This window comes from Vigna unguiculata, chromosome 4 (assembly GCF_004118075.2).
Source record: "Vigna unguiculata cultivar IT97K-499-35 chromosome 4, ASM411807v1, whole genome shotgun sequence".
In the NCBI taxonomy this organism is placed as follows: domain Eukaryota; kingdom Viridiplantae; phylum Streptophyta; class Magnoliopsida; order Fabales; family Fabaceae; genus Vigna; species Vigna unguiculata.
In genome coordinates this window covers 11,803,671-11,808,385 of record NC_040282.1, presented here as the reverse complement: position 1 = coordinate 11,808,385, position 4,715 = coordinate 11,803,671, and the positions used below count along the sequence as shown (strand labels likewise).

Below are 4,715 nucleotides of genomic sequence, written 5' to 3'. Positions count from 1 at the left end.
TAAAATATCTTTAAGATATTTATAAATAATATCTTATGATATAATAAATTATTATTAGATTTTATTATATCTTTAAGTTATTATGGTATAACAATTGATTATCTAATATCTCATGAAATAAGACTTAATTATTCAAGTAACAAAAATATTTTTAATATATTTGTTTATTAATGATCTAAGAAGTCTATAAATACAACATTTCACCACTCAATTCTAATAATTAATCATACTTTCTACACTTAATATAATTATACAGATCCTTAGCATCTTACTAGCTTAAACATTAAAGAGTAAAGCTGGAATAGGTCAGTTGGTTAGAGCGTGTGGCTGTTAACCACAAGGTCGGAGGTTCAAGCCCTCCTTCTAGTGTTTTTCTTTTTCTTTTTATTTTTACGTTCAATAGGTGGTGTCATCGAGTTTGAACTTGATGATTCCCTTCCATATGAGAAAGTAAGAGAATGCAACAACAATGTAGTAAGTAGTCTTACAGTGTACATATTTTATTTTTTAAATCTTAACGTGAAGAGGACTTGGGTTTGAGTCCTTTGTATATTATTTTAATAGTTTATTAATTTTAATAATATGCTTAATGATGAGTGATTATAAATACCTAGATGTATAGAAATAATCATGAAACATAAATTTGTTGAATGGTTGTTGAATTTGTATATATGTATGTATATATATATGTATACATACATATATATATATATATATATATATATATATTCTTGATTATTGACATGTATAATTGTAAGAGTAGGATTGAATGTAACTTGTTTTGGGGTATTAAACCAATAACGGGTTATTACTGGCATAGCTCTTGACGGCATAGTGGTGGCCCGCAAGGCAATAGCCACTAAGACAATGGCTCTGTTTAAGTCTGGCACCTGGCGACGAGAGGGTTTTACCAGGCAGTGTGCATTGGCTTGTCGCTTTGCGACACTAAGGCAGCGCCAGGCGATAGCGCAGAGGTAGCGTGTTCTTTTTTAATTGTGATTTGTAAGTTGTGATGTGGGACTTGGACCAGGAGATGCTTGTCTATGTCATGAGCGGGTAGGTTCATAGCTGGTGTGAACACGTGATATATGAGTGGGGAGGTTCATGTTATGATGCTCTCGTGTAAGGATACGAGCGGGAGGTTCTATGTTTCGTGCTCACACTTGAGACTGTTGTGAGCGGGGAGGTTCGTAGTTGTTGGATCACGTGTGTTGGACTACGGGTGGGGAGGTTCGTAGAGTTGGACTATGAGCGAGGAGTTTCATAGAGGTAGAACCACGAGCGGGCAGGTTCGTGGAAGCATGTATATCCTGGGTCCACGGTCAAGCAATTGCTTGTGTGATTTGGATGTGCGTGGTCTACGAAGCTTTGGGTAATACCTTAAGGATGGACTTTGTTGTGACATTCCTTGAGTTGTGGCTCGAAATGATATCCCTTAAGTTATGGCACGAGATATAGGATAACACGTGGCATTCCTTGAGTTGTGGCTCGGATTGGCGAGTGTTGTCGTGTGAGTGTGCGAGTTATGGCTCACACGGATGGGTCCAAGAAGATTTCCCTTTCAGCGTTAGCCGGCAAGTTTGGTAGTCTTGAGACGAATACGAACTATGGATAACATGGTGGTGGCCATGGGTGTATGCATATATATATATAATTATATATATATATATATATTGAATTGTCTATATGTTATCTGTTAGCTCACCCTATCTACTTGTGTTTGGTGATGATCGTGTAATTCGTTACACAGGAGCATGTGATGTTGTAGGTGGTGCTGGTGTGGCATAGAGCAAGAGCGTGGGCTATCGTGGGATTTCTACATAGTTGTATTTAATTTATGGTTTTTAAGACTTTGTAATCACTAATGTTATCGGATTTGGCTTTTGCATACGATTTTATATTTTGGCGAATTTCTTAATAATTGTTGATGTAATAAAGTTTAATTTTCTCGCATTTTGGAAAAAAGTAATTATCATCATAAATGCGATTTTATACTTATTTACTATTTTAATTATTTAAATTAGTAATATCCGACCGGGATGTTGCATACACAAAAAAAGTTTTGAAGATAACAGTAAAGACAGAAGAGGTTTTAAAATTACGATTAGAGTAACTATTTATAATATAATTAATTTTAAAATAGTAATTAAGGGTAAAATAGGAATATAGAAATGTGGACACAAAAGAGGGTATCATCTTTATATTTTGTTATAGATAATGACTATTTAGTATCCAATACATAACTTTTATTTCGTAATTAGTATATAAATTGATCACGATAGTTACTATTATTATTGATCACTGTTTAGAAGTATAGAAGTATTCTTGTAGTGCCATGAGGTACAAACACATAACATAAATGTAAATATAGTTAAAATTCAATGCAATTTTAATTAAATTCATTATAATATATTTTCTTTCTACTATCTCTAAATTATAAATTAGGTAATATGAAATAAATAGTAATAATGAGACATAGTCAATAACATTCTTTATTACTAACATCTCTTTTTCAACGTAACAATATAAGAGTACACCACCTGGATTAACTAAAGAATTCGTGTGTAGAAAAATGTTGAAACTGATATGGATTAGACATTGAAACATAAAAGTAACATTTTTCTCCATCTTTTACTCGAGTTCACAATTCCAAAAGTTATATTATTGTTAATTATATCATTATACATAGCTCATATTCTCTTGTCTAATTTTGAATATATATTGTCATTCTATATACAAGATTTAATGTCTCTACTATTATAATGATTGATATATTTTTTTCCTTTCTAATACTTAAGAGAAGTGGTTATAATGTTGTGATAATCAATATGAGTTATTGGACAACAAGGGTAAGACATTTTGGAAGTTGAAAAGTTCTACCGTTGAATTTCTATTATAATATAATCCTTAAAATCTATTCATCATACTTTTCTAATGCATCAATGAGGCTTCTTTATTGTCATGAGATGAGGTTAAGAAATATATTTCCTCAAGGTGAATTCGGGGAAATGATGATAAATTTTTCATTTTCTATAGTATCTATCAGTTATTTATTTTTCTATTTTAAAGTAATTAGCTGAAACCATATTAGAAAACAAATTAAAGTCAAATTGAACAAAACATGATTCAATTTCATATTAAAGTGTTAGCCTTGATCCTAAACGTTTCTTGAAAGAAGTGAGTTATCCCTTACAAGTTTTGTTTGGAGTTTTGTGGGTGAATCCTTTTGTTGGAAGGTCTTCATTCTTATCAACTAAGAATGAAACTAATTCATGGTTAAAACATTTAGAGGATTTGATTATGCAATCATCAATTACTAAATGATTTTCCTAGATTGATTTCAAGATGCATCACTAGATACTATAAATTCAAAGTAAGCTCCAACTTATAATATCCCATATTGCCTTTTTGAAGTCAATACAAAGAAAAATCAATTAGTATATGATAAGATTGCATAATTAAATATTCCAAATGTTTCAACCATTGATTAGTTTCATTCCTAATAGGTAAGGATGAAGACCTACACCAAAGTCATCCCCTGAAAACTTTTATTCAAGTATTCCATAAAAAAATTAATCACCCACAAATGATTTTGATGTAGTCTTCATCCTTATCAACTAAGAATGAAACTAATTCATGGTTGAAACATTTAAAGGATTTGGTTATGCGACCACATCACCTGCTAAATGATTTTCCTATATTAGTTTCAAGAAGGCATCACTAGATCTTATAATATCCATTATTACCTTTTGAAGTCAATCCAAAAAAACAAAATCATTTAGTACATGATGAGATTGCATAATTAAATCTTCCAAATGTTTCAACCATTAATTAGTTCCATTCCTAATAGGTAAGGATGCAAACCTACACCAGAGTCATTCCATATGGAAACTTTTATTCAAGTATTCCATAAAAAAAATTAATCGTCCACAAAGGATTTTGGTGTAGGTCTTCATCCTCTTATCAACTAAGAATGACACTAATTCATGGTTGAAACATTTAGAGGATTTTATTATGCAACAACATCACCTACTAAATGATTTTCCTAGATTGGCTTCAAGAAGGCATCACTATAAATTCAAAGAAAGCTCTAACTTTTAATATCCACTATTACCTTTTTGAAGTCAATCCAAAAAAAAATCATTTAGTATATGATGAGATTGCATAATTAAATCTTCAAAATTTTTCAACCATTAATTAGTTTCAACCCAAAAATTTCACATAAAAAGTTACAAGCAAATAACTCACTCATTTCCCAAATCATTTATGATCAAAGTGAATACTCTAATATGAAATATAATCACTAAGGTGTTTTGTTTATAACTTTATTTATGTACTAATGCTTCTGATATGCTTTCAACTTATTACTACAAACTTCTACAAGATATAACAAAAAGAACTTGAACTAACAACCATAAGACCATCTCACAAAAATCTTATCTTCAATTGAAATTCAAAACAACAAGCATAATAAGACCATCTCATAAAAGCTTATCATAAATTGAAATTCAAAAACATTTTCTTTCCTATCATCATTAACTTGTCATAAATTTGCATCATTAAACATAATATTTCATTATATAAAACAAATAGAAAAATAGCACACTTTTTTTTCACTAACTTCATTAGATGACAAGACAGTCACATAAATGATATTAACTAATTCTAATGTTATTGCAATCTTTTTAACTATAAAGACATAACAATATAGGGAT

At 30.5% G+C, this 4,715-nt stretch overlaps 1 non-coding gene across 1 annotated transcript; it reads left to right on the top strand.

The window, feature by feature from the left end:
- Positions 1–295: 295 nt before the first annotated feature.
- Positions 296–369, top strand: TRNAN-GUU. Its single transcript has one exon. It is a non-coding gene; the product is annotated as a tRNA-Asn (tRNA).
- The last annotated feature ends 4,346 nt before the right edge of the window (positions 370–4,715 follow it).